This window comes from Thamnophis sirtalis, unplaced genomic scaffold, assembly GCF_051295495.1.
Source record: "Thamnophis sirtalis isolate CommonGarterSnake01/CBP01778 unplaced genomic scaffold, rThaSir2_p1.2 scaffold_2, whole genome shotgun sequence".
NCBI lineage: Eukaryota > Metazoa > Chordata > Lepidosauria > Squamata > Natricidae > Thamnophis > Thamnophis sirtalis.
Window position 1 is genome coordinate 35,546,055 of NW_028261382.1, and position 12,234 is coordinate 35,558,288.

At 44.9% G+C, this 12,234-nt stretch overlaps 1 protein-coding gene across 5 annotated transcripts in view; it reads left to right on the top strand.

Moving 5' to 3' along the window:
• The window catches only part of KCNT1 (potassium sodium-activated channel subfamily T member 1), an 87,382-nt gene that overhangs the window by 21,434 nt on the left and 53,714 nt on the right, over positions 1-12,234 (top strand). The window lies entirely within an intron of this gene.

Genomic DNA, 12,234 nt, shown 5'->3' on the forward strand with positions numbered 1-12,234 from the left:
GTGGTTAGAGTGCAGCACTGCAGGCTACTTCAGCTGACTGCAGTTCTGCAGTTCGGCTGTTCAAATCTTACCGGCTCAAGGTTGACTCATCCTTCCATCCTTCCGAGGTGGGTAAAATGAGGACCCGGATTGTTGGGGGCATTTTGCTGACTCTAAACCTCTTAGAGAGGGCTGAAAGCCCTATGAAGCGGTATATATGCGGTATGAGGACCCGGATTGTTGGGGGCAATATGCTGACTCTGTAAACCGCTTAGAGAGGGCTGAAAGCCCTATGAAGCGGTATATAAGTCTAACTGCTATTGCTATATAAGTCTAACTGCTATTGCTATTGCTGCAACTTCTACAGCATATTTCTCAGGAGATCTGATGAACTTGTCCCATGATTTTAGTTGCCTTCTCGTTGGCCCCAATGACAACTCCAAATTCCTTGCCATTGGCCATCCATAGTGAAGCTGATGGGCCCAGAAACCCATAACATCTCTTGCAAATACTGTAGAAGACTCTGATCAGGAGCAATGGGCCCCAGGCAATGGGGGAAACCGAGGATTGGAGATCCTCCCTGCTTCTTACAAAGCTCAGCGCGGAATAGTTAGAATTGCAGCGAGGTGGAAAGAGGTGTCAGCTGTTCAGAGCAGCGGAAAGGAAATAGAATGTAGTAAATTGGTTGTAGCAGATAGAAATATTACCAATGGTTTTTAGAAGCTGCAGAGGCAAAAGGTCCATTCTTCCAGATGGTGGGATTTGAAAATGTTTGTCTGGGCTACAGGGAGAATTTAGCAAGATGAGGCTAGTAATATAGCCAACTAGTTGGCTATGTATCTTTCCCCTTATTGACAAACAATTTTTCATTGTGAGAGATTGTGTATTTAGGATCTGGGCAAATTATAACCTACTAGCTGATAACCTCGCATTGCCTGGGTATTTATTTATCCTAATCCATACATTTGTCCTCAAAAATAATCCCAGACCAAATGTAATTTCCAGTGGTGGAGAACTCAGAATTTCTGGAAGCATGTTGTTCCATTGATTAATTGTTCTCACTGTTAGAAAATTTCTCCTTAATTCTAGGTAGCAGATTCAAACAGTGAGGAGGTTGGGGAGGAAGATGGGCCAGTCCTGGAGTCTGGGGAAGGCTCTGATGAAGGCTCTGTGTCGGAGGCAGAGCAGGGGCCAGGGCTGTCTGCCAGTTATCAGCTGCCTTCAGAGTCAGACATCAGTGAGGCAGAAGAACAGCTGGAGCCTGTTCCCAGTGTGCGCATGCGCAGAGCTGCCAGATGAAGGGAACAGCTAAGGAACAGGGGTTGATTTGGGAGTAAGGCCATAGGTGGATGATGAATGGCCCCTCCCAGGGGAGTGGAGTTTGCAGGAGACAATTAGTTTGCTTCATTGGTTTCTGACTCTCCAAGTTTTGCAGATATCGACCTGGCAGCTCTCCAAGCCAGATAAGTTCTGTGACTATAAATCCTCCCTTGAAAGACTTTGCTGGGTGTGAATTAGCAGAATATAGCAATAGCAATAGCAATAGCAGTGGACTTATATACCGCTTCATAGGGCTTTCAGCCCTCTCTAAGCGGTTTACAGAGAGTCAGCATATTGCCCCCAACAATCTGGGTCCTCATTTTACCCACCTCGGAAGGATGGAAGGCTGAGTTAACCCTGAGCCGGTGAGATTTGAACCGCTGAACTGCTGATCTAGCAGTAGCCTGCAGTGCTGCATTTAACCACTGCGCCACCTTGGCTCTATTCACAGTAGATTAATAAAAGGGTTTTTTTGTGAGGACCAGGAATTTGCTTCATGCTCATAGAAAGCCTAGTCAGAACACAAATTCCTAATCCATCTGAATAGGTGATAGCTGGCTTTATAGCAGTATCAAGTTGGAAAAAGAAGGATTAACCCAAAACCAAACCGAATTGATCCATGTAAAAAAAAATGTCCTCTCTGTATTGTTCCTGGCTGGCCTGGTTAAAATCACGGATTATAGGTTGGATAAGCAATATTGCAACAGTTCAATTAAACGGAATTCAAAGGCTTTAATTAATTCCTACAATCTCCCAGCAGGACAGAGAAGCAAGCAGTTTCGCCCAGGGACTGCTTGCGTTATTATCTCAGCAGTACACAAAACCGTTAAAAAAGAATCAATTTTTTTCCTCCCCCTACTGGTAGCATTTGTCAAAGAAGGAAAGCCCTCAAACCTGAAGAAGTTTTAAATCAGAATTTGACCCAGTTTAGGAACGACCGTCCCAATTTCCTCACTCTCTCCCGTTGCCGTTGCTGGCTGGGGAAGATGGGAAATGTGATCTAAGCACATCTGTGTTGTGGTCCGCCAGTGGAGCTGGCAGCAGATTCAGACAGTGAGGAGGTTGGGGAGGAACCTGGGCGAGTCCTGGAGTCTGGGGAAGGCTCTGATGAGGGCTCTGTGTCGGAGGCAGAGAGGGGGCCAGGGCCATCTGACAGTTATCAGCTGCCTTCGGAGTCAGACATCAGTGAGGCAGAAGAACAGCTGGAGCCTCTTCCCAGTGTATGCATGCGCAGAGTTGCCAGGCGAATGGAACTTTCCTTCCCCTCCACTTTTCCTTCTTTCTTTCTTCCCTCCCTCCCTCTGAATCCTCCCTTCCTTCCTCTCTCACTTTGAATCCTTCCTTCCTTCTTTCTTCCCTCCCTCCCAATTCTCCCTTCCTCCTTCTCTCACTTTGAATCCTTCCTTCCTGCCTTCCTTCCTGCCTGCCTTCCTTTCTTCCTTCCTGCCTTCCTTTCTTCCTTCTTCTCTTCTTTCCTTCCACAATTCTCTTTACTTAGACTACAAAATCCTGCATCCCCTTTTACCTTTACATCAAACCATTATTTTTATACAACTTGGGAGTGATCTGAAGGTTTACCCCGTTTTCTTCCCTTGCAGTCCTAACCTGAGCTTTGACAACACATCTATATTCTCCCCCCCGCCAACCCCCACTGTGGCTCCCTTTTGCTGCCAGGTTACTTCAAAAATACACACAAGGGAATTGCTGACTCACTCAAAACCATTATGCTTTTGAGCTTGGCACTCGCTCCTTGGTTTCTCAGCAAGCCAGTGTTTTAAATTCCCTATTTTTTTTATTTCTGAAGATGAGCTAGGAAGGAATTCACCCTTACCCATATGTTTTTCTTGAGTTCATCTGAAAATCAAGAGCTTCCTAATACATGTTTATTTTGACATTATCTAATACTGATTTATTTCAGAGTAAAGTCTGTTATTGTTGATTTCTGAGGACTCTACCACGATAAAGTGGTTAATACCACTTTATAAGGCCTTGGTAAGACCACACTTGGAATACTGCATTCAGTTTTGGTCACCACGATGTAGAAAAGATGTGGAGACTCTAGAAAGAGTGCAGAGAAGAGCAACAAAGAGGATTAGGGGACTGGAGGCTGAAACATAGGAAGAACGGTTGCAGGAACTGGGAAGGTCTAGTTGAATGAAAAGAAGAACTAGGGGAGACATGATAGCTGTGCTCCAATATCTCAGGGGTTGCCCCAAAGAAGAGGGAGTCAAACTATTCTCCAAGGCACCTGAGGGCAGGACAAGAAGCAATGGGTGGAAACCAATCAAGGAGAGAAAAGCAACCTGGAACTGAGAATTTTCCTGACAGTTAGAACAATTAATCAGTGGAACAGCTTGCCTCCAGAAGTCGTGAATGCCCCAACACTGGAAGTCTTTAAGAAGATGTTGGATAGCCATTTGTCTGAAACGGTATAGGGTTTCCTGCCTAGGCAGGGGGTTGGACTAGAAGACCTCCAAGGTGCCTTCCAACTCTGCTATTGTATTGTATTGTATTGTATTGAGTGTTGACTTTCTGCACCATTTGGAATGGTTGAGGGCTGGTGGTTGCTACCAGCAGACCAGGGGTGGTTGTGATGAAAATAGGAGAAGGAACGTGTGTTGGATAGGGTCATTACCTTGAGTGATTTGTAAACAATATAATAAAGGCAGAATATAAATAATAAACAGATAAGGAAACTGATCATGTCAAGGACTACATCTTATGAATATTTTTCCTTAGAAGAACATATAATCTTATTTCTGTACCTGAAGTCCAGCTATGTCATCTTACTCATGTGGTGAAGCTATGAAATTCCACCATCCTGGCGAACAGCTTTCAATCTTTATTTTTGAAAGCATGGGACCCGTAATTCCAACTTTTCCCCCCTCTCAGGGTGGTTAAGGCGTTTTTGAGCTTTTGAAGCTCGTTAAAAAAAACCGCAGCACCTTTGTTATTCGTGGAAATTCTCAGTCATCCAGGACATGGTTGTCCCAAAGGTTCTTTTTCAAAAGGTGACTGGACTTTGCTTCTCTCTTAAGACGTGAGGAGCTCAAGAAGCTTCTTGGATGAGAAGCGAAACATCTTCAAGAAAGGACAAAGTCTGATTGCCTTTTGAAAAAGCACCTTTGGGTAGCATGTTGTTGGTGCATAATTCCTTATTTTTCCTTCCCTTCTCTTCCTCTCCTCTATTCCACTCCATTCTATATACTCTTCTCTTCTCCTCTGTTCCATTCCATTCCATATATTCTCCTCTCCTCTCTTCCATTCCATTCCATTCTATATATACTCCTCTCCTCTCCTCCTCCTCTCGTCTCTTCCACTCCATTCCATTCTATATATTCTCCTCTCTTCTCCTCCTCTCCACTCCTCTCTTTCATTCCATTCCATTCTATATATTCTCCTCTCGTCTCTTCCATTCCATTCCATTCCATTCCATATGTTCTCCTCTTCTCTTCTCCTCCTCTTCTCCTCTCCTCTCTTCCATTCCGTTCCATATGTTCTCCTCTCCTCTTCTCCTTCTCTCTTCTATTCCACTCCATATATATTCTTTTTTGCTCTTCTCCCCTCTCATCTCTTCCATTCCATTCCATATGTTCTCCTCTTCTCTTCTATTCTCCTCCTCTTCTCCTCTCCTCTCTTCCATTCCATTCTATATATACCCCTCTCCTCTTCTCTTCTCCTCTCTTCCATTCCATTCCATTCTATATATTCTCCTCTTCTCTTCTCCTTCTCTCCTCTATTCCACTCCTCTCCTCTCCTCTCCTCTCTTCTCCTCTTCTCTTCTCTCCTCTATTCCATTCCATTCCATACATTCTCCTCTCGTCTCTTCCATTCCATTCCATTCCATTCCATATGTTCTCCTCTTCCCTTCTCCACCTCTTCTCCTCTCCTCTCTTCCATCCCATTCCATATATTCTCCTCTCCTCTTCTATTCCATTCCATTCTATATATTCCCTCCTCTCTTCTCCTCCTCTCCACTCCTCTCTTTCATTCCATTCCATTCTATATATTCTCCTCTTCCTTTCCCTTCCCTTCTCTCCTCCCTTCTCTTTCTCTTCCCTTCTTCATTATCCCTGACCTCCTTTGCCTTTTCTGCCCTTTCGTCCAGTTTTATTTTTCCCTGCCCAGTTCAGCCTCTGCTTCTGAAACTTGGAATCTGACAGGAGGCCAAAGAGGGATAGGCTGGTGGGAAACATTCATTAGACTGATTGCTGTGCTGGAGTTGTTTTGTTTGTTTGCGTCTGATTTTTTGGAAAATCTTTACCCACAGTGCACGGAAAAAGCCACCGGCAATTGTCCAACATTTGCTATCTCTCCAGATAACAAATCAGCTTGGTATCCAGAACTTTCATACCATCAACAATGTGGGCTGTTTTGCCCCAGCGGGATAATTTTCACAAATTTATTATCATAGCATATTTGCAATGGTATTTTTTTTTGGTCGGCTGGTGGATGTTATGAAATACAGACAGTCCTCAAGGTATGATCAGAACTGAGCCCAGAATTTCTTGTTGCTGAATGAGAAATTTGTTAAGTGGGTTTTGTCCCCTTTGTTCTGTCCTAGGCTTCCCAAAATCCCGAAGCAGAGTCCTTGTCCCGACAAAACCCATTTTTATGACGCTAATGTGAATTCCTCTCATTCACACCCAGTAAAGGTCCTGGCAAACAGTCTTCTCAAAGGTGAATTTATAACCACAGACCTTATCAGGCTTGGAGAGCTGCCAGGCCAATATCTTCCAAATGCAATGGCTGTACAAGAAAACACTTGGCAAGGAGTCTCTGAGAGTCATGGACAAATCTTCACGCTAATTAAGCGAACTAATTGTCCCCTGCAAACTCCACTCCCCTTTCGCTCCTCTTTTATTCCCTGTGGGAGGGGCCGTTCACCGTTCACCTGTGGCCTTCCTCTCAAGTTGATCCTTGTTCCTTAAGCTGTTCCCTTCTCCTGGCAGCTCTGAACATGCAGACATCAGGAACAGGCTCCAGCTGTTCTACTGCCCCACTGATCTCCAACTCCGAAGGCAGCTGATAACTGTCGGATGGCTCTGGTCCCCTCTCTGCCTACAACACAGAGCCCTCATCTGAGCCTTCCCCAGACTCCAGGACTGGCCCAGGTTCCGAATGTGCTGCCAGCTCTGCTGGCTGCTGGCGGGCCACAACAGACTTTCCTTACCACCTTCATTAAGGGAATCAGTATGGTTGTTAAATGAGTGACATGGTTGTTAAATAAATCAGGTTTCTTCATTGACTTCGCTTGTCAGAAGGTTGCGAAAATTGGTCACGTGACCCCAGGACATTGCAACCATCCTAAATGTGAATCTGTTGTCAAGCATCCAAATGTCAACAATGTAACCATGACTGTGTTGACACTGGAGTTCTTTTCTTGCACAAACCCCCTCCCCAAGAAGTGCTGGAAAGTCACCTTTTTCCAGTGCCGTTCTAACTTCAAAGGGTCAGTAAATCAACAGTTCGTAAGTCGAGGGCTACCTATAATGGAAGCACCCACCAATTCAAGAAAAGCAAATAAAGAGAGGCTGTTCATTCATTTATTTAGTGGCCAACGCGCTGTGCTTGTCCATCAGAAAGGTCAGCAGTTGGCGGTTCGAATCCCCAGCGCCGCGTAACGGAGTGAGCTCCCGTGACTCGTCCCAGCTTCTGCCAACCTAGCAGTTTGAAAGCACGTTAAAAAATGCCAGTAGAAAAATAGGAGCCACCTTTGGTGGGAAGGGAACAGCGTTCCATGCGCCTTCTGTGTTGAGTCATGCCGGCCATATGACCATGGAGACTTCTTCGGGCAGCGCTGGCTCTTGGGCTTTGAAACGGAGATGAGCACCGCCCCCTAGAGTCTGGAACGACTGGCACGTATGTGCAAGGGGGACCTTTACCTTTTCCTTACTCATTTATTTATTTTTGGCTAGCACCCTTGATTGGTAGGGACTTACATGGCCAATTAAGGGCAGTGAAGAATTCTTTCTGGTTTGCATTTGAAGACAAGCGAGTTCATTTGCACTTCAAAGAGAACAATTTTCTTTGACAGAAATCAAATTGTTCCCTTTTTTAACGCCTGCCATCTTTTCTGCAGATAAAAAAAAAAAGCACGCATCGGGGAAGTTATATAAAAAACATTGCGGTTATCAAACTCGCAGGTGCTCCATCCCTGGAGGTTTTTTAAGGAGAGATTGGACAACCGTTTGTTTGAAATAGGTTTTCTCCTTGAGCAGCGGGTTGGACTAGAAGACCTCCGAGGTCCCTCCCAACTCTGTTATTCTGTCATTCTTATGAGCTGAGCATTAATCAGGGAGAAAGATTAGCTGCCTGCATTCCGGCTTCTTCTTCAAAAGTCTAATCTTTTATAGTCATTGAGCTGCGTTCTACTGAATCATCTCATTCCAAATGTACGTTGTTTTTTTTTATATCCTAAGAGCCATTTATTCTCCACTTCAGGACAAGGACAGCAATAGATTATTTAGAATATAACCAAATGGATCCTAAACAGCTTGTGTTTGGAAGTTGTGGGTGCTCCATCATTTAAGAAGACTTAAAAATCTCCCATGATGGAGCACCCACAACTTCCAAAAGCAAGCAGTTTAGGATCCATTTGGTTATATTCTAAACGAATGGCCACTTGTCTGGAATATTACAGCTTAATATATACCTTTAAGCAGGGAGTTGGACTAGAAGACCTCCAAGGTCCCTTCCAACTCTGTTATTCTATTAATAACGGAGTGATTCAGAAATTTGAAGGAAAAGATTTAGGAGTATATTTGTTTCTTTATTTATTTAGTTTGTCAAATGTATGTACGAGATAACAGGTGTAAGTATGAACATGGAAATGAAGAAAGGAAATGAGTACAGATAAATGGGGACAGTAGGACAGGGACAGAAGGCACACTGGTGTCTTATGCACGCTCCCTTTACAGACCTCTTAGGAATGGGGTGAGGTCCACGGTTAGACATTGAGGTTGAAGCTGTGGGGGGGTTTGAGGATGCAACAACGGAGTTGGGTAGAACATTCCAGGCGTTGACCACTCTCTTGCTGAATTCGTATTTTCTGCAATCGAGTTTGGAGCAGTTTACCTTGAGTGTGCATCTATTGTTAGCCTGTGTATTATTGCGGTTGAAGCTGAAGTAGTCGTTGACAGGTAGGACGTTGTAACAGACAATTTTGTGTACTACACTTAGGTCCGACCGTAGGCGGCGTAGTTCCAGGTTATCCAAGCCCAAAATGTCGAGCCTGGCGGGCGTAAGGGATTCTACTGTGAGCAGAGGAGTGGAGGACTCTTCTCATGAAATATTCCTGGACCCGCTCAATTGTGTTAATGTCCGATATACAGCCCGGATTCCAAGCGGATGAGCTGTATTCAAGGATTGGTCTGGCAAAGGTTTTGCAGGCCCTCGTTAGCAGTACAATGTTACCGGAGAAGAAGCTTTGCAAAATTAGGTTAACAACTCTTAATGCCCTTTTGGCAATACTGTTATAGTGGTATCGTATTTGTAAGCCGCCCGGAGTCCTCCGGGATTGGGCGGCATATAAGCTCATTAAATTGCGAATTGCAAATTGAATCTCTTATATCTCCAATGAAAACGTATAATGTCTTCTGCCTTTGGTGACAGAAATGGAACAAGTGCACCCATATCTCTACAATTACTGGATAATTGGGTAACAATTGGCTTTTTTTTTCCTCACCGTGGCTGACCGTACAATCCCAGGGTAGCGTTTTATCTTCCCCCTGCTTAATTTTTCCTGACGTATTCATACCCGCAACATTAATAATTTTCTACCGGAGATCGCTTGTGCCTGGGTTTTATTCCCAAATGCTAGCAGGAGGGAGGGCTGGGCTTACTTTCACATGGCAGCTTGAAGGAGCTACAAATCCTGCAGCCTTGGCAAGACGATCGAAGAGAGAGCCAAACATTTGGTGGATGAAAAGAGTCGCTTGCTCTTAAGATGAGGAATTAAAAAAAACAAGGACGTGTTTGTCAATCAGGTTTAGGCCGACCTCAACGACCCCAGGAATATGAAGTGACTGCTTTTGTTTTCTGAGCTGGTGTTAAACAGGGCGGAGGATCGATTCATCCCTTCAGATTGTGAAGAACCCTGGGATCAACTCTGCTGATCCTCGTCTTCTTTTAATGAGGCCATAATCCTTTGTGGAGGTGGACTCTGAGCAACCGAATGGAGCTGAATGTTTACTGGCCAGATGCCCTTCCTGTCACCAAAGCGGTGTTTTGTTCAGCAGATACTGTATATTCTCAACGTGATCTGCCTCTAGCTAGGTTCGAACTCACAGCCACCTGATTGTGAGGTGAGAGCACCACCTCTAGGCCGCCACACTGCTCACCCTGGGAGATTGCTGATAACCAGGGACCTTGTAGGTCATCCAGTCCAACCCCCTGCACAGGCGGGGAACCCTACACCATTTCTGACAATCCAATCCAATCGCAGTCCAATCGCTTCTTGAAAGCCTCCAGGGATGAAGCTCCCACAACTTCTGAAGGCAACTTCTGTTCCTTGGGTTGATTGTTCTCAGTATCAGAAAATGTCTCCTTATTTCCAGGTTGACTCTCTCCTTGGTAAGTTTCCATCCATTAGTCCTTGTCTGGCCTTCGGGTGCTTTGAAGAATAGCTTGGTCCCCCCTCCTCTCTTTGACAGCCCCTCAAGTATTGGAAGGCTGCTATCCTGTCTCCCCTGGTCCTTTTCTTCACTAGACTAGCCAGGCCCAGTTCCTGCAACCGTTCTTCATGTGCTTTAGCCTCCAGTCCGCTAATCATCTCGGTTGTTTTTCTCTGCACTCTTCAAACAGTTTCAATATTATTTACAGATTAACAGAGTTGGAAGGGACCTTGTAGGTCATCTAGTCCAACCCCACACTCAAACAGGAGACCCATTCCTGATAGATGGCAGCCCAGTCTCTTCTTGAAAGCCTCCAGGGATGAAGCTCCCACAACTTCTGAAGGCAACTTCTGTTCCATGTCTCCTTATTTCCAGGTTGAATCTCTCCTTGGTCAGTTTCCATCCATTAGTCCTTGTCTGGCCTTTGAGTGCTTTGGAGAATAGCTTGATCCCCTCCTCTCTGTGGCAGCCCCTCAAGTATTGGAAGGCTGCTATCCTGTCTCCCCTGGTCCTTCTCTTCACTAGACTAGCCAGGCCCAGTTCCTGCAACCGTCCATTGTCTGTTTTAGCCTCCAGTCCCCTCATCATCCTGGTTGCTCTTCTCTGCAACCTAGTTCCCTTAGTTGTTGGGTTTACAATAACCAACTGTCAGATGCTGCTTCATTTAGTAACCAAGGAAGAAACCACTCAACTCCATTTTGCAGAATTAAGAGTACTTTTACTGATTATAAGTAAATAAAAGCTAAGCAAAGCTGGATCTGAGCAAAAGCGCGCGAAAGCATTAGATATCAATACACAACCCATTCCCCTCCACTTGGTAACCCCAGTCCATAGTCCAATCCAATATCTCAACAGCTGTCAGGTGGGAGACATCTTCAAAAATCATCATCAGGTTGGTATGCCGGACAGTTGGCCTTGGCGGGAAACTCCCCTCCTGGCCACATGCACAAACGAATGGTGAGAACCACTCCCAATTAACAGTCCTCCTGTACAGAATATTTCCCTCACTTAAATACCATGCCCTCCCTCCCTGTTTCAATGGCAGCTGAAAAGCAAGCAGCAAAACAGAGGCTGACACCAATAGTGATCATCTATGCGCTGATCAAGCCTCAGACCAGATTCTTGTTCTTTCAGGCATGGTGGTCTCCAAACACCCGTATGCTTTCTTACCACAAGCGGAATCATCATTGCCCAACCTCCTTCAGCCTACTTTAATTGGTTGGGCGCAACCCAGCTGTGGAATTCCAGAGCGTTCCTGGAGGAAGGGGAAATGCATCTGTTTTCGAACACATTTCTGCATCTGAATAGTTGTTGACTCAGAGAGGTCAGCTGAGGTTCATCCATTTTTAATCTGGCATGCCATTCCCCTGCTGATTCCAGACATCCTCGGAGCATCTGAATTGGGTTGGTTTCCTGGATTGGCACATCAGAAGAAGATCCAATCTAGAAATAAGGAGGGATTTCCTGAAAGGGAGAACGATCAATCAATGGAAGTGCTTCCCTCCCAGAGTTGTGGGTGCTCCATCAATGGAGGCTGTCAAGACTGGACAATCATTTCTCTGAGATGGTGTAAGTTCCCCTCCTGTCAATCAAAAGAACACACAGTGTATTTTTAATATTGCTGTCCATGGTGCTGAACATCAATTTTTTCTTTATTCCTTTGAATTTTTCTTCAGCATTGAGTCATGATGCTCTGGGCATTTTCTGATTCATAGCTTAATGTTTCAACTGCAATCCAGTTGTGTTCATGCAGCTTGTTTCCCAACTATGCTAAAGATCTAAAAGAAAACAGACTAAGCTTCATTAAGTTTTGGTTAGTATTTCGGTATGCCCTTAATCTTTTTTCTTATTCTATAGCTGTCAGGTCCCAAGAATGATACATGATATTCTCTGAGATGAGTTCCTTATTGTTTCACACCCATAGACAAAAGGGGATGGTGTGGGGTCTCCTGCTTGAGCAGGGGGTTGGACTAGAAGACCTCCAAGGTCCCTTCCAACCGTATTATTCTATCTTCTAAACAGCATTCCTTCACTTGTGTCTGCTCTATCAATTGAGGTTTTCATGAAGAGACTGGACAGTTATTTGTCCAGAATGATGTAGTGTCTCCTGCTTGAGCAGAGGGTTGGACTAGAAGACCTTCAAGATCCCTTCCAACCCTATGATTCTATGTTCTAACTAGTGTTCCTCCACTTGTGTCTGCTCTATCAATTGAGGTTTTCATGAAGAGACTGGACAGTTATTTGTCCAGAATGATGGTCTCCTGCTTGAGCAGAGGGTTGGACTAGAAGACCTCCAAGGTCCCTTCCAACTCTATTCTGA